The sequence below is a fragment of the Adelges cooleyi genome, unplaced genomic scaffold (genome assembly GCF_023614345.1).
Source record: "Adelges cooleyi isolate 19-005CV unplaced genomic scaffold, UGA_ACOO_1.1 ACOO_flye_CR_arks_rails_tigmint_CR_PRNA_16, whole genome shotgun sequence".
NCBI classification, from domain to species: Eukaryota; Metazoa; Arthropoda; class Insecta; order Hemiptera; family Adelgidae; genus Adelges; species Adelges cooleyi.
The window spans coordinates 145,197-164,468 of record NW_026095817.1 but is presented as its reverse complement, the minus strand read 5'-3'; the positions used below and the strand labels follow the sequence as shown (position 1 = coordinate 164,468).

The following is a 19,272-nucleotide window of genomic DNA, read 5'->3' as shown; positions in this document are numbered from 1 at the left end:
TTTATATAATAATCATAGTAGTAATACACACATAACATAATAATCCTAATATGATATAAATTACTTGATGTGTGTGTGTCGTCGTCGACCGGTCCGTCTTTATCTGTAGAGTACAATAGTCAACGGCAATTAGTTATTTAATTTTTTTTCTGCTAACTGACTATTGCACTTACCCATAATATTATATAACTACGGTATCGTGGACGTATGGTAGATAAACTAATAATGCTAATATTTTTTTTACTTTGTGCACTGACCATGCGGCCGTCTAGGCAATAAAACTGATATACACTAATTCATCAATTGGTATGGATATATGGTAATCAACACTATTATAATTATTTATTTTCTCAGGTGTGTGTGTGTGTGTGTTCGTGTGTGTGTGTGTGTGTGTGTGTGTGTTCGTTAATAATATTTATTTTATTAGTACAATATCATTCAAATCGTAATAATAATAATAATAATAATAAGATCATATTTCGTTTACTTGATATATATATATATTTATTTAGGTATTAATAGCAAAACATACATTTTTTTTTTTTTATTGACATTAATCACATTTACTCCTACTGCTACTTATATATTTGCGCGTGTGTTGTACTGCAGGTCAGTCGTCGAACGGTCCGTCATTATCTGTAGAGTACAATAGACACCAGCAATTAGTTATTTAATTTTTTTTTCTGCTAACTGACTATTGCACTTACCCATAATATTATAAAAATACGACATCGTGGACGTTGGACCCGTTCTTCTTTCCCTTGTAGATCATTGTTAGATTAGAATCTATCGGCTTCTGTAGTTCTTCGTCGGTCATTCTGAATCTGGTTGGCAAGTATACGCGTATGGGTTGTGGATTATCGCCCAAGCGTAATTCTACGGCGGGCGTACGCGCATCGTGCTTTGTAACGACCGTTTCGAACCGTATCACTCTGTATGGGACGAAGGGTTGAATCTCCGTAATGTGACGTCTCCTCGATTCCAACACGAACTCGCTGCGGTCGTTTAGGAAATCTTTGGTGATTTGACTCATCTGTAAATGACAATATTGTTTGACTTAATACATCTAAGCTCTGGCTCGGACTTACCTTGACCGTACGTGTGTGTATGTGCACAAATGATTGTTCACCGACTGTCTTGCAGTGATAACTGGTAACTGTTAAATGTTGGGTGGTGCACCCTTCCTTATATGCTGATGTTCGCCCGTCCCCACCATGTGTGTGTGTGTGGTGTGATACCAGTAGTGATAACAGGATTGTGATAACAGAATCGTGATATGGCCGTATCGAATCCTGTTATCACGACCCTGTTATCACGCCCTGCTATCACGCCCTGCTATCACGCCCTGCTATCACGACCCTGATATCGCGCCCTGCTATCACGCCCTGTTATCACGACCCTGTTATCACGCCCTGCTATCACGCCTTGCTATCACGCCCTGTTATCACGCCCTGCTATCACGCCCTGCTATCACGACCCTGTTATCGCGCCCTGCTATCACGCCCTGTTATCACGCCTTGATATCACGCCCTGTTATCACAATCCTGTTATCACGATCCTGTGATAACAGGGCGTGATAACAGGGCTACATACGGCCAAAACATACTACTTTTAACCATTATAAATGTCTGGCATATGAACTATCACCTTAACAGCGAATGTACATCGTGTGTACAATCAAACGACAAAGGTTTATAAAATTGTGTCACTCACAATATTTATCGTAAGACAATAAAACCATAAAAGACACGACAAATGTACTTATTTTACTGTTAATCCGTTATTTTGACTTCAGCGCCAACAGTCGTTCTATTCCACACGTATTTCATTGAATTTCAACCAACTTAAAAATTATTATGCATTTTAAGACTGCTGTTATTCTCTGTGCCGTGTGTTTCATTGTATCAGTATGGGTAATATACTTATTTCTTTAAATTGAATATAGTTATATATTATATACTTATGCAAGGTGACATAATACAGCTCTGTATAATAAGTACATAAGCGTTAAAACTTTATGATCTAACGGGCAACATATATATATATATATAATATATATATATATATATACATTTTGGATTAAATATTTAATTAAACAAAAATTTTCAAAAAATCTTGACTGATCGATAACCGGTCTTAAACAATTACTATTTAAGTGTTTAAAATTTAGGACGGTAAGAAGGATGGATTGGATTATTAGTTTTAAAAATTAATCTACGCGGTTTACTCTACTGCACTCCCCCTCCCATCACCAGTCATCCTCACTTTCAAATGAATATAACATTTGAAGGGATGAATAAAAATACAAATTTTTTCACCAATTCTTTTTAAAAAATTATTTTGAATAAAATGGCTATGTTGAAAAAAAATAAAAAAACTATTAAATAAAGTAAAACAGGTAAGTGCAATAAAAACCACGGTGCTTATAGCGCACATGAATATAAATTATTTAAAAAATAAAAATCTCAAAAATATTCAACAAAATAGAACAAAAGTTATTTCATTTGTCAAATCTTTGTGGGCCAATCTGTATAATATATAGATTATTGTAATATAATATTTCCCAGAAAATGAGTGACTTACGGTAAAGGGATCATTCGGTACTCAGTTTTGAGCTGTAAGTCATTGCACTTTATTTCAGAGCACGGGACTAAATATGGACCAAATACAAAAATGTATTCATATGTATGGTTATCCCAATCCTGACACTCGGAGAATCCCAGAAGTTATGAAAGACGATTTTGGAGTTAAAACACCAGAAAGATATTATAAACGCCACTCAAGTAACATATTATTTAAATAGCGATTTATTAGTTACATCTATTGACAATTAACGTTGTGTTATTGCTTTAATATACCAATAGATAAAATTCATAATTTGTATTAGTTTTACTTAACCAATCAAGTTCTTATTACTAACATTATATTAAATTGTAATGTACTTTGTAAGTTAGAAATTAAACATATTTAGTACTCAATTAAGTACCTACTGTCATCGGTCTAAATAATTACATTTGTGAAGCATAAATCATTGAATTGAATGTATATATCTTAAACTTGTCTTAATCACGTTGGGTTCTATTACTGGATAGCCTCCCTCCTCATATCAAATCACCGTTTCTATTTGTTTATTTTTTTCCCCCTCTCTCTGTATATATAACAATGTAACTATTTGCTTATTATGCCTTGCAGCATAGATTGTAAATACTCTTAATAAATAAAAAAAAAAAAAAAAAAAACTTGTCTAGCTTTGTTGACTCCTGTTATGTTTAATTTTCAAAACTGATTGCATACTATTTATTTTATTTAGAATACGATAATTTAACTTTTAAGAGCGCATTTTCGGCGTTAGCGTATGAAGATAAAACATCAGACAGCATCGGGGTATTTGATTTAAAATAACTAGTTTTTATTACTAATTTAACCTAAAACATATGAAATATTAACAAATATCAAAATATTGTAAGAAAATGATTGCAAAATATTCGTGTATGTTTAACACTGTACTTAGGTTCCAATGCTGACGACTTTTGAAGTAGAGTATTACCTCAATAAGTTCGTTGAATACCTTGAACATTATGGGCAAATGAGATACCTTATAAATGAACAACTATCACCTTTATTTGGAGAATTACACCTTACAGAAGATGAAAAGGCAAAGGTTGAAAATTCATCGCGAAAAAGAAAAGGTTACGTTAGATTTAGGGTGAGGAAGCGGTTTACTTCAAGTTCACAGTCTTAATTTTATTATTTTAGGTATAATTCACTCAGCGGCATTCTTGTCAATCATGTTAGAAATTCTACCAGAAGTAAGTAAATATTTGTGCAAGAAAAAATAGATTATCTTGAGGCATTAAATATTAATTGTATATAAATTGGTTTACCCAAATAGGACTTTTAAATTGAGGATTTTGAAAAAAAAAACAAGATTCTACTATTTGTAATTTTTCAAAATTGGCCATATAATTTTTGTTGATAAAAAAATGTTTCAAAAGCAAAGTTTAAAGATTTATTACAAATCATTGGTTATGAAATCGTTATAAATTATAAAAATGCTTAAAATGTAAAAATACTTCGACATTTGTGTACAGTTAGCTTATATTTATCATTTTTGGTTTTATTATAGGGTAATGGTCTAAATGAAGCACAAATAGAAGAGTTCATTGAATTGTTTGCATATCAAGATATGGCTATTGAGCCGCTTGAAGAGTCAATGCTATTTAAATCTGACCGTAAAATAAATTTATAAATATATTCACGTATAAATAGGTACATTCTAATTTGTATATTTAATATTTTATTAAAACTTAAACAGGACACTTTGCTAAAGTGTTGATGGAATTGATGATCGTTACGGCAGAACGTTCTAGAACAGTTAACGAAATCGTAATATAGTTTATTTTTTTTCAATTTAAAATTTCTTTGTGGTTACTTCCCAATTATTTAATTTTTCGTTACGATGTACTTGATTTTACTTTGATGACTTTTTAGAATGAGATAGTGTTAAGTACAAAAGAGGTCAGATCACTGTTATCTGAATTCACAGAACGTGACTGGGACCAAGACAGTAAACTCTCCAATAGCGAAGCGAACCAGTTTATGAATGAATTTACCGCTGAAAATCCGCAAGTTCTACCATTTAATTTTAATTGTAATTTGACAAGTTTATACATTAACGAGTTAACTCTGATTCTTGGCTTAAAAATTTGCTATTTTGCTTTTCAGATAATGAAATAAACGCTGCGAAATTCTTATTCTTCCACATACGTGCAAAAAAAGTTAAAAATAATATTTGAAATATTAAAATTTTGTTAATTAATTATAATATTTAAAATATTAAAAATTTATTTATTAATTATAACATTTAAACTATTGCACTTTAATGTCTTTAATATACAAAAATATTTTTGTTTTTTTTTTTATCTCGGGTTATGTTATATAAATAATAGTTAATATATTTATTAATTGATTCAGTATATATATTGTTTTTAAGTAAATAAATAACCTATTATAATTCGTATAACACTATTTTTTCCGTAGTCAAAATTGTAAAAAAAAATGCAAAATTAGTTTTTTCATATAATGTCAAAATTACATTTAAAAATTAATATTACTGGAGCTATTTAGCTATTTTAATATTTGAAAAAATATTGTTTAAGGATATTCTTAAAAAGAACACTTAACTTACAATTGTTCAGTGAAAGTTACATTTCGATATCTTAATTAGTCATTGTGTAACGCGGTCGTATTTTAGGTGTTTTTACGACAAATTTATAAGATATAGCCTAAGTCCAAACAATTTTTTAAAAAAGTGTTTTCTGTATTTTTTTCGTTTTTATGGAATTATTTGTAAAGAATATATAGGTTTTATGTATTCCGATTACTATAAAAAAAATACCTGGTACTTAAACATATTATTTTATTTTCTGCATTGTAATTAAATGATATATATATATATATATATATATATGTATAAAGTGTTATCCAATACAGTGATTGTACAGCGAATGGCATCTGTGTTATAAAATACTAGCAGAAAATCCGTTAATATTTAAATACTTTGTTTGGTTTTGATAAACGGATAATAGTTTGCCGATAACCACGGTGTGTGCTTTTTTAGGCTATGTCATTGTATAAAAATACTGTGTGCTAATATGGGCTACATAATTTCAGGTAATAAAAATAAAACTCTGCTCCTATTATGACTGCACTGTATAGAATATGTTTTAATCTTTCATTGGAATATTCCATGGTACTATAGGTATGTGTAGAAACCATCATTTTAAAATGGCAGCGTTGAACCTCAAGGACCCGATAAGTTGATGTACATCTTAGATGTTTAAGTTACAAGTATACATCTAATGTAGTGTTTGAGTATCGTCTAAATTATTCAAATTTTAACTATGTATTTACAAAACCAATGTTTGGCTATCTAACAAAATAGCGATGAGTGGAGATAAACTACAAGTTAATAGATACCTGTGTTAATAACTTGTATCGTATTGTACCCATAACATTAGATTTTAGGTAAAATTACTAAATAAATAAAGACACTTAAAATTTTTTATTCTTGTCGTTTTCCAAATATTTTAATATTATGTAAATAAGAAAAATGTTATTTTAATCCTATCGGTAATGATGTTATACAACCTTCAGTAAAAAATAATCTTAGTTGTTAGTTGAAATACACCCTTACTTAAATGTATGTGTAATTGAGTTTCATTTATTTATTCAACATTTATCTGTAGCCTAGAGGCTAGCCCTACCTATGACCATGGAGTAACTGAGTATGCAGCCATCAATGGGACAGTACTTTTTGAAATGTTTTTTTTCCATTTGATATCAATTATATAATTTCAAAAAAAAATTGTTCTTAAGTAAGTTGTATTACATAAAAAATCGAAACAAATATATTTGTATAATGCTTATAATTACTTATTTCATACATATGATACAAATAATTTCCTAAGGATATTGTCCTCCCCTTTCATCACCTCCTCACTCTTCTGTCTCTGCTTCTGCTCCTGTCCCTGTCAAGCCCATATCTTGGAGCTACAAATTGTTCTTTGACAGTTTCAACTTGCTCGCCAGAATAGTTAATCTCTGTTTGGCGACACTTGCAAATGCATGGTTTTTCGCTTGACACTTGCTGAATGATCAAAAAGATCACAACAGGTACTACAAAAATCTATAAAAGATATATAAAAAATTGAATAAACTAAAATATTAATTATATATATTTAAATATAAACCGTATATTTTACAACAAATATTCACATTAACGCGAATACGTTTTTTGACGACTGCATTTTCAGTCATAAATAAAACTAAATGTATATAATAATATAAATATTAATATGTATTTTGACATAATTGGAAACATTACGTACCCCTATTTTATGTTTTAATTTTTTTTTAACTTTTCATGAATAAGTTCATAATAGTTAAAAACGATAAATATTTTTTAATACATTATATGACATTTATATACTTTTAGTTAAAATAAACGCACATTACTCCATATATTATATACAGGATTAGTCTTTAACATTTCGGTATAATAAAAATATTTACTTGACAATACAACTAAGCAATTTATTTGTACAATAAATATTGTAGGCTAATATATTTTTCTATATGGACATACTGAATTCAAGATAGATTAGATAATTTCGTAGATCAATATTAATAAAATATTTTTTAAACGTTTGTGTTAACAAAAATAAAAAGATTATTATGATTTATAATTTATATTATAAAAAAAAAAATTAAATATAAGTAAATTTTTATTTTTATTTGAACAATGCTCCAAATTTATAAACAACAACAATATTTTGTATATACCTAATTTTTAACTGAAATTATTTTTTATTTAAACAATAAAATAAAAATTAATTTAAATTAAAACATTTTTTTTTAATTTATGATTATATACTAAAATCCAACAAGACAGAGAATTTATAAATTATTTATGTATCTAATTAACATTTTTAAATGTTGGTTATTATAAGTTATAATTTTTAAATGGATTGGTAATAATTAATTTTACTTTAAAAATTGTACATATTATCTAATGGTTACCTAAAATGGTTTTTACAAATTGAGATCACATTATATAAAAACCCAAAATTAATATCTTATTAAACCCTATGAAATAATAAGTGGTTCGCGATAAAATTATTACACTATATCCAATTTTAACAGGCAAATCAACATCATAAAAATATTTTTTCCGTTTTCATTAGGTGTCCAAAGAAAACTAATATTACATCTTGGCATATTATTTTTTTTCCTAAATAATTAGAAATATTCTTTTTGATAATACTTTATCTAGAACTTAGAAGTCCAATTAAATTGAAAATTAAAAAAATGTAATTGAAAAAAATCTTTTAAATCGCTTTCATGTAAAAATTAAAAACATAATTTTTTTTATAAATGATTTCCATAGATTTTTTAGAACTGAAAATTACGTTTACATAAAACAAAAATATACTTACTGATTTAAAAAATGCCATTGAGATTGGTAATTTAATATTAGTTATTAGTATTATAATAAAAACATCTTGATGCAGGAATAACAACAGACTGTTGTTTTTGTATTGGCCGGAACAGCTACTATAAAAGTATAACAGTTATCTAGTCCCGCGTTGCTGTAATGTCTTGTAAATATTGTTTAAACACTCTCTTTCTTTGTAGCACCCTCCTCTCCTTTTTCTAATGATTAAAACAAGATATTATTATTTAGGCTATTGTTCATATACTCTCGTTTACTTCATTATTACTGCGATACTATTATGAATAACTGTTATATGATGAGTATACAACGATGATAAACGCTATCGCCGTTGACCGATAAATTAACTGTCTTAGACTTATTAGGTAGAAAACATAATAGTGCAACGATAATAATTAAATTCATTATTACAAAAACAACAAATACCATTAACGATGTACATAGTTAAGGACATCTCGGTTTTCATTGGGTCAAATATACAAATACTTATTGTTTGATAAGGCGAAACGACTGTCGACTTCTGAGCTAAAATAATTAAAAAGCCAGTACAATGGAATCAGGACATAGTGGGGACGGAGCTACATGGCAACATAAATTATCACAAAAGACGTTTTTAAAAAAATGCTTCGATGAGAATGTGTGGATAGTATGGTTCAAGCCAATATAATCTAGACCAAACACAATACAACCAGTACAGTAAGTAAGTATTACACCAAAATGAGTAGGTAAAGGAGGTCTAGTGTTTACAGATAAAAATACAAATATCGATAAAAGCATTGTACCTAATTTTTACTATTAAACACTATTAGGGTTGATCGGCTGCCTATAAAATGTCAACTTTAATCGTATCCACCCTTAAACTAATTAATCACATAATTGTCATTAGGTACAATGCACAATGGGTGAAGAAAAAAAAAATTTGAATTTCTTATTAAACCCTATGAGATATTGAGTGATTCACGATAAGTGGATCACCCTGTCAATATAATAATAAAATAATACGTTTAAATAAGTCGTTTTTAAGAACGATATCGTTCTTAAAATATTTGAGTTGCCAAAAGTACAATTATTTGTGTAATATAAGATAACATGCGCAATAAAAAATATTCTAAAACAACAATAATAGTATGGAAAATAATTTTATATCTATTTTATACGAATTAGTCTAATATATTACCATCAGTAATTAATATTGAATACAATTATACAAGTATAATTGCAGTGTTGCGTAGTAGAAAAATTATATTATAAAATGCTAGATTATGATAGCTATCCTATGCAAAAATAAATAGTTATAATATTAATAATCAAATTATACATAAGCTTCGGCTTATTACAATAGGCATTATTAATGACAACAGTGTGGAGACTTTCATAAAAATGATGAAAAAGTAGACACTATTTGGGTATTTATCAAATTAGAGATTGAAATACGATCAATAAGTAAATACTCTTCCCCCCTTTTTTAGGAGGAGGGGGTGAGTTTCCTTAATAAAAAAAAAGTTTCACTACAATCTCTTGGGAAAAACTTAACGATCTTCAGTCTCATGTTAGATTTACCTGCAGTTTAATTTACAAATCACATGTCTTCGAAAAAATGAAATAAAGGAGAAGTTTACAATTTTCTCGATGAATTAGTTTAAAAGTAATTGGTCTATTTATAAAATACAAATTAAAGGGCACCATCATTTTAAATGGAAACATGTATAATGGTTTCAGTGGTTTTTCGGTTTTGAAGGGAAAGGGATGAACTCGATAAAAAAAAATTGGGTTTCCAGCTCCACATGAAAGCTAAAAAAAAACAAAAATCGCAATTAGTAAAATTACAACACAGGTAACAATATACAATTCCATAAGAACCTATTGTATATTTTGTAATCGAGCTTTTAGTATTTTTTAGGGTTTTCCTTATTAAGCCGTTGGCTATAATTGCCACAATCTAAGCTTATTTAACCTCTTAGAGTAATGTACAATTTATAAATGAGGTCCAGGGAAAATCACATTTTTCTCGACATCAAATTAAAATTACCTTTTTTGAAATTAAAAAATTTTTCTAAAATTGTATAATCGTTTTACACGCACGAAATTTAAATTAAATTGATTAAAAACGAATTAGTTTTGATCGAAAATTACTATGCATTTAGCTATAAATTCAATTTACAAATAATACATATTTATTATTCTGGAAAAAAAAAATTGTTTTAAATTTGTTTTAATATATATATATATGCGCTTATAATTAAGCACTAGAGTTTAAACAATGATAAAAAACGCCGAATCAAAATCGCATCTACTCAAAATACAATTTCTTTAGTAGTTTTAGAGCAATTTTTACATAACATTATCTTTGTTGTAATTTCCTAATCGTCTTGTCTAGTCTAGTGTATTTGAGCTACTCATTAAATGTAATGTTCTGGAAAGTTCCTTACGGATAGACATAATAAAACACACACAAACGGGCGTAGGTTAGGGAACATTTCTTATACATTACGGGGCATTGTATAGATAATTATTTCACTTTATGTAAATAGCTTTTTTTCTCCTTTATTTTACATACACGATCAATACAAATTTAGTACAATAAGTATATATGATCACACAAGTAAATTATATACATTGAAAGCATGAAAAGAGAAGCCGTACACTGACGGCACTCTTATTAACTTCGTTTTTAATTAATTGTTAGTGAGAAGGTCTCTGCGCCACTTCATTTTAAGTCTTTTTGTTGGGTTGTTGACCATTGAGGGTAATGTGAGATTATTTACAAGGGGGTTTAGGTGATTTTGAAGAGAATTGTGGCAACATCTGTAGTAGTCTTTGGCAACTTGTGTTATTGTTTTTATTTGTAAATCACAGTGTAGAGTATGGTTTGATATATAAGGTGGTGAATTAGTGATGAGACAGAGTATTTTATTTTGTGAGACTTGTATTTTGTTAAGGTTCGAATTCTTAGCTGATCCCCAGATTTGGAATCCATATGTCCATAGCGGCTTAAGTAAGAGTTTATAAATGGTTAGTTTTGTGTGAAGGGGCAACTTCGATTTAGAATGAAGAAATCTTCTCAGAATGTTAAGACGTAAGTTTAGTTTAATTTTAGTGGAGTGTATGTGATGTGCCCAGTTTAGTTTTTTATCAAAGTGTACCCCAAGGTATTTGATAGTATTTGATGAGGGTATTTGGACATTGTTTAGAGCAACGTGAGGGCAGATACCTTGTTTGAGAGTGAATGTAATATGGCAGGATTTAGTTTCATTAATTTTTATTTTCCAATCATTGTACCAGGTTTGAAGACTATTGAGGTGAGATTGCAAGTAATGAGAATCAATTTAGGGGTCATTATGAACAGAAAGGATTGCTTTATCGTCGGCAAATTCTGCTACAGCTGTGTTTAGATGGGTAGGTTGATCGGATGTAAACATTTTGTAGAGAAGAGGATCAGAAATAGCACCTTGATGTACCCCTGCTTTTATTTGAGATATGGTTGAAAGAGTTGTGCGGTAACGTACTGTAAATTGTCGTTCATCAAGATAAGATTGAAAGAGTAATTAGTAGTAGTATAGAGGTAGAATTTGTTTTAGTTTAAAAGAAGACCATCGTGCCATACTCAGTCAAAAGCTTGTGCAACGTTCAAAAAAACAGCAGTGCAATATTGTTTATTTTCAAGTGATGAGGCGACTGTATCTGTTAAACGATTTATTTGTTGGATTGTAGAATGTCTGCTACGAAAACCAAACTGCGTGTTTGGAATAATGTTTATCTTAGCTATGATCGGTTTAATTATTTTTAGGAGTATTTTTTCAAATACTTTAGAAAAGAAAGGCAGAAGACTGATAGGTCTATAGGATGAGGGGTGCTCCGGTGGCTTACCAGGTTTGAGTACAACTATTATTACAGAGAGTTTCCACTGCAGCGGAAAGTATGAGAGGCGAAGTATGGAATTAAATATATATGTGAGAACATTAACTGTTTTTTTGGGGGAGATGCTTAGCGATCTCGTATGTGATATAATAGTATATTACTAGAGATAGTAATAGAGATTATAACAGTTTTATAGTGAGAACGAGTTGTTTTCAACTAAAAACATGCAACTATAGAGACACCTTAAACCCATATTAACGCATCAAATAGGCATGGGTCATTCCATGCCAATTTATCTGATGTGCGTGCTAGTTGATTTTCTAAATACCTGAAACTTATATATCCTATGCAGATAGTTCCATAACATCGAAAAAAATAATATCAAAAATTGTTTTGGACTTTAGCGATGCGGCCACGTTACTTAATGACTAATTATGATATCGAAATGTAACTTTCACTGAACAATTGTAATTTAAGTGTTCTTTTTCAAAATATTCCTAAACAATATTTTTTTCAAATTTTAAAGTAGCTAACTAGCTCCAGTAATATTAATTTTAAAATGTATTTTTACTAGTGCCAGAAAAACTCAGATAAAAGGGCGCCGTCTTAAGCCTAGTCTTAAGGCAACATTCATTAGTCACCACATATTTCGCTTTTTATCGAAATATAGAAACAAATTGGAAGCAACACAGTAATAATTGTCTATATTGTCTTAGTGTGTCCCAGGCTTTAGATTACATGGCATGGAAAAAATTAATTTTGTATTTTTTTTTTTCAAATATTGACTGCGGAAAAAACAATGCTACACAAATTATAATAGGTTATTTTTGTAATTAAAAACAATTACATTTAAGTACTGAATCGATTAATAATTATATTACTTATTATTACATATTCCGTGAAGTGGAATTACATTCCACGTGTTTGAATATTATAAAATTAAAGTGCAATATTATAAACACTATAAATAATAAATAAATTTAAAGTATTTTAGGTATTATACTCAATTAACAAAATTTAAACATTCTTATATTTCAAATATTTATTTTTATGGTTCTTCAACTTTTTTCGCATGTATGTGGAACAATAAGAACTTCGCAACGTGTATTTCATTATCTAAAAAGCAAAAGTAACAAATGTTTAAGTGAGGCCCAACAGTCATAATTAACTTGTTAATGTACAAACTTGTGAAATTACAATTAAAATTGAATGTGGGAATTTGTGGATTTTTAGCGATAAATTCTCTCACAAACTTGCTTGCTTCGTTACCAAATAGTACACCGTCTCGGTTCCTGTCACGTTCTGTGAATTCATATAACAATGATCTGATCTCTTTTGTACTTAACACTATCTCATCCTGAAAATTGCCAAAGAAAGATTAAATACAGCGTAATGAATTAATAAATTATAGGAGAGTAATGCATGACAGCAAAGGAATTTTTAATTGATAAAAAGTTAATTATATATTACTTTTTTGTTATCTGTCCTAAAACGTTCTGCCGTAATGATAACCAACTCCATCAACACTTTAGCAAAGGGTCCTGTTTAAGTTTTAATTATATATTATATGCACAATTAGAATGTACCTGTTTAATGTGAATATATTTATATTTTTGTCTTACGGTTAGATTTAAATAACATTGACTCTTCAAGCGGCTCAATAGCCATATGAATCGTGTTCAAGATGTTTTGAATTTTCAAAGGCTCGATGCAACGGGTAACAGTATCTTGATATCTATACAATTCAATGAACTTCTCGATTTGTGCTTCGTTTAGACCATTGCCCTATAATAAAACCAAAAATGACAAATATGAGCTAATTGTACACAAATGTCGAAGTATTTTTACATTTTAAGCATTTGTTTAATTTTTAACGATTTCTTAACTAAAATGTTGTAATGAATCTTTAAATTTTGCTTTTGAAACTACTTTTTTGCATACATTTTTGTATTCAGTAAAATTTATATGGCCAATTTTCAAAATTTACAAATAGTAGGATTATGTTTTTTTTGTTGAAAATTCTTATTTTAAAAGTCCTATTCGAGTATTCCAATTTATATACAGTTTCTATTTAATGTCTCATGAGAATCTATTTTTCCTTGCACAAATATTTACTTACTTCCGGTAGAATTTCTAACATGATTGACAAGAATACCGCTGCGTCTATACCTAAAATAAATAAATAAAGATTGTTTACTTGAAGTAAACCTTGACCTGAATTTGATATTACCATTTTTATCTTTAGTTAAATCTTCGGCCTTTGCCTTTTCTTCGTCTGTAAGATGTAACTCTTCGAATAAAACTGATAGCTGTTGTCCTTTTAAAAGATATCTAGGCTGTCCATAACGTTCAAGATGTTCAATGAACTTATTGAGGTAACACTCTACTTCAATAGACGTCAGCATTGGAACCTATGTACAATATTAAACATACACGAATATTTTTCAATAATATTTTTATAATATTTTGATATTTGTTTTAGGTTAAATTAGTAATATAAATCTAGTTATTTTAAATCAAATACCCCGAAGCTATCAGATAGGCTCTCATCCTTATATCTCGCTGCTATCTTATCTTCATACGCTAACGCCAAAAATGCATTCTTAAAAGTTAAATAATGGAACCCATCTATATAAATAAAATAGTATGCAATTGGTTTAATAGTATATAATTAGCCAAGCATAAACCTATTTAAGCAATAACGCAACGTTAATTGTCAATAGATGTAATGAATAAAATAGCTGTTTAAATAATAATATGTTACTTGGGTCGCGTTTAAAAATTCTTCCTGGATTTTTAATACCCAAAACGTGTTCCATAACGATTGGGATTTCCTTAATATAGGTATAAGGATTGCGGTTTTCATACATATGAATACATATTTGTATTTGATCCCTATTCAGTCCAGTGCTCTGAAATACATTAGATTTTTTTAATTTTTACATAATTGACGCCAAACGGCTTTTATGCATAATTTGTGGCTCTAAGCTTAACAGGAGTGTAATAAAAACATGATCAACACATATGGTCTACGTACTATGATGATTATTGAAATTGCCTATCATTCTGTCCAGGGGCGCATTTCTCATAAAATTCGTTCCACTTAGTATAATGACTTAGAGCTTAACACTTAGTTTCGGGTGATTTTGTTACCCTAAGACACTCATTTGCTCGGAAAATTATTGCAATTTTATAGTTTTACTTTTTGAAAAAAACGTTTACTTAAAATATTATTAAATTATCAAATATTTGGTTTTTTAAATATTTTCCAAAGCGGATCAACTTTTGTAACAAGTGGTATTTATATGTTACATTTAATCAAAACTAAGAATATTATATTGTTTAAGTATATATTATAATTCTTTCAGGAAATATCATTTTCGAGGAATATGTATCTTACCCATACTGATGTAATGGAGTACACGGTGCAGAGAATAACAGCACTCTTAAAATGCATAATAGTTTTTATGATAACTGAAATTCAATGGAGTACGAATAAAACGACTATTGACGCTGAAGTTGAAATAACGTTTTAACAGTAAAATAAGATAATTTCTCGTTTCTTTTATTGTTTTATGCACTTTGTGAGTGACAACATTTAGTAAACGTTTTTTGCTATTTGATTGCGCACGCGAAATACATTCAAATACATTCGCTGCTAAGGTGAACGTTAACAATTATTTGCTAGACATAAACAAAGGTATATTATATATTTTTTTTTCTTCTGGTGTTCGATTATAGTGGTATTTCTTATAAGCACAATAAATAGTAGCTAGAGCAGTGTTTTGAAACTAGACATTACATTTTATGACATACAGGGTGTTCAAAAAGTTCAAAAACGCATGCGTGGTATCAACTTTTAAAATTTAAATAGGAACCCCTAACTTTTTTTTAAATATTCTGTAGCAATTAATATTTGAAATACAAAAATGTTAAAAACACTTTTTAATAGCATACGGTTAAAAAGTTATTGCTTTTTAAAGTTCATGTTAGTGCTCTATGCAAAAGCATCTTTTAAGTATAATATACAAGTCAGATAATTTGATGTTTGACATTGGCCGTCGTAATGGTTTATTTGCTAAATAATTAGTGGTGGCACGTGGGACGTAAAAATGAGCAGTAGTCCGAGATGAACGCTGAGGCACTTTGAAACAGAGTAGTGAGACAAGTGCAGACGATTCAATTTTACCATCAATAAACCTAATAAAAAGAGTGCGTCTCCGCTCGGCTAAGGATGGTAGGCCAAGTATATTAGCTACAGGGCCATAATCGTGTGGCGGACAAGGAATTTTAAGTAGGTAACGAGCAAAGCACAAAAACTTACGCTGGTCTCTCTCTAATAATTGCCTCAAATCATCTGCTGTATGGGGTCCCTTCTTCTTAAAAATCAATGAAAATTATAAAAATGTACATAAAAATTACTTCCGATAAACGTCGACAACCATACCAGAACGAACAAAAGTATAATTTTTATTATATCTTTTCAAGCAAAGTTTTAGAGATTTAGGTCTGTAAAATTTGACCGAGGATAGATGTAAAAAGGAACTATAACAGATACATATATTTTTTAAAAACTTTGACCTGCCTATCTCGTTTTTGAAAAGACCGATTCAGTTACATAAATTTGATTTTATGTGTTATATTTTATGAATTTTTGGTAAAATGTTTGCCTAACTAAAATATAGTACTATGGTATACGGTATATAATGTATTCTTTTATTTTCATAATTCTTATTGTAGTAACAATTTTTTTTTTTTTTTTTACGTAATCAGTTTGTAATTTATGAATTTAGATAAATTGAATTTGTATTTTTCATTGTGGTCTTATAGCTTCATGGACATTTAACCCCTCCAGAATCCTGTTCCTTCTATTTTACCAAATTCTGTGTTTATTTCCCCTTTGATCTTGAGTACACCGTTGCCCCATTCTATTAATAATGGCCTCTCCGTTGCATCAACTCCTGGGACTTCTTTGCCGTCGAATCAAGAGTGTATGACCTCTAAAGGTTAGTTTTTTACCTTTTACCTCTTCGTTAATTTCTGAAACGTTATTAACAATTAAAATGTGATATAAAGGAATGATAATAATTCGAACCCGAGGTTCATGACTTACCACCTATAGTGCCATGGTTATCAAATTGGTGTCTTCTATTACAACTGTCTTCTTCTACTTCATCATCACCATCTTCTTCTTCATCATCATCTTCTTCTACTTCGTCATCATCTTCTTCTCCTTCTTCATCATCATCATCATCATCATCTCTTCTTCTGCTTCTACTTGATCATCACCCTTATTTCTTATTAGACTATTATCGTTTTGTTGACCACTCGGTTTACCGCACCTGTTGTTACCATCATCCAAATTCCCTACTGGTTTACCGTCTGAAATATTAATAATATAATATTAAAAACGATGCAGCCATTATTCAATTATATAACAGTTAAATTTATTTATTTTTTTAGCTTCTAAACGTTATATAATGGAAGTAATACTATAGTAATTAATTATTAGTTTGTTTTTGTTACAACATTACAATTTTTCCAATCAACCAGTTTAAATGTTAAATAGATTAGTTTCAATAAAAAGTTAACGACACATTGCACAAGGTTTTTTTAATGTCCATTTAAAAGTCAAACAACACGAAAATTTCACCACCAAATAACCCATTTGTTTTGCAAATTTATGTTACAAACCTTACCTAAAAGGTGCGTAACATGGACAAAAACAAAAATAAATGTAACCTTTCTTCATCAGTCAAGAAAAAATTCACTACAAATTTAAAATGTAAAATCTCGTCACGCTACATCTTTTTTAAAAATTACTAAATTTGTTTCAAACTGTTAGAGATTCTATTTTTAATAGTGCATCTGCTCTACAGTAAAATATTAAGAAAAAATCGTAGACATTTTACACTCAAAAGATGGACACCGTGGATCTGTGAAAAAAAAGAAACCTGTCAAAAATTTGAAAATTTAAAAGTAGGTTGAGCAAATGTTAAAATTGAAATACTCCAAACAATTTCCAAAAAACCCATCATTGTAAAATCAAAACATTGCCAACAACTGATGTAAGACGGCTAGTGTTTGCATAAAGATTTTTCTGGTCTTAAGGTGGATAATATGAGCAAATTGTAAATTAACCAACTAGTACAGTTGAAAAAATAACAACTTTATACTTTTATCTCCACGTCCCCACTATGCCCCGACCACATTAATTTTTTTTTTTATACCAAATCTTTCATTATATAGTTACCTAATGTTCGATCATCATGGCCACCATACCTGAAAAGTAAACGTTTAAATAAAAAACTAAAATGAATAAGGGAAAACTCTAGGTTTGATGAAATATTTCCAAATGTTTTAAACAATAAATAGAAAAAACACTTACGCCACGTATGCTGCCAGACTTAGCAAAATAATAATTTTAACGTTAATCATATTAACAGTTATAGTATACTGTTTAATTCGGCTGTAATAAAATGTTTTCTGTTTTCAGTACATACAGCACCAAAGTCAACGATTGTCTACCACTGACTGATACAAAGTTCGGGATACGGATGGTTTGAAGTTCTTTTGCACGAATAAAATATATATCAATACGAGTACTTGTTTTCAAGACAATATAACTGTCTATAATAATGCCCGAGTGTTTTACAAATAATTTATGTTGTTCATTGTAGTGTGAAACTATTATAATACAAAATATGTATTTGTTTAGGGCTTTATATTTTTTGAACGAATTTTTTGTGAGAAATCGTACTTAAATGGTACTTCTAAGGAACAAAAAAAAATACTTCACTGCTGAATTAAATCAGAGATTTTGATGCATTGATAATAATTTATACGTTTAATAATTAACTGTTATTTATTTTTAAATATTAAAAATTTCTGTTATAAGAAATATTATATTGGGGGTGGGTTTTTTCTTAATACAGTAGCTTAATAGCTCACTATAGCACAAAATGGTTAGCCACTAACAGTTTAAATACATTAGAGATGGCAAATTACCATTTGTTCGTGTATAATGGTGTATAATAACAAATTTTTAATGTTTTTTTGTTGGCTTTATAAGGCTTTTTTGGGGGTATTCTATAGAATATGAAATAGGATATGTTGTAATTTGACAAAGTGTAGTTTGAGAGAGAGAGAGTTGGCTAGAACATTGGCTACATTAAAAATCCCCCGTCATGTTGTTGGAATTCATTCTCAAACGTTTTTCTATTATAATTGGTCAGAAATTCGGCTAATAATCGATTCCGGTTTTTGTCAAATCACAAATATATCTTATAAACCCTTTAACCATAGTAGGGGTGGAGTGTATTTTTATATTTTAATTTTATTTAACAAAGTTTTGGGACTCGTGGTCAATAATAATATAATATTTTATGGCTAACTATTGT

At 29.2% G+C, this 19,272-nt stretch overlaps 2 long non-coding RNA genes across 2 annotated transcripts; both read right to left on the bottom strand.

Moving 5' to 3' along the window:
• Nucleotides 1-573: 573 nt before the first annotated feature.
• LOC126848035 (uncharacterized) lies at nt 574-1,211 on the bottom strand. The gene is made up of 3 exons (XR_007687199.1): nt 1,089-1,211; nt 708-1,033; nt 574-636 (listed from the first exon to the last, which is right to left on the bottom strand). It is a non-coding gene; the product is annotated as an uncharacterized LOC126848035 (long non-coding RNA).
• A 5,181-nt stretch (nt 1,212-6,392) lies between these two features.
• LOC126848037 (uncharacterized) lies at nt 6,393-8,246 on the bottom strand. The gene is made up of 2 exons (XR_007687200.1): nt 7,998-8,246; nt 6,393-6,688 (listed from the first exon to the last, which is right to left on the bottom strand). It is a non-coding gene; the product is annotated as an uncharacterized LOC126848037 (long non-coding RNA).
• Between the last annotated feature and the right edge of the window lie 11,026 nt (nt 8,247-19,272).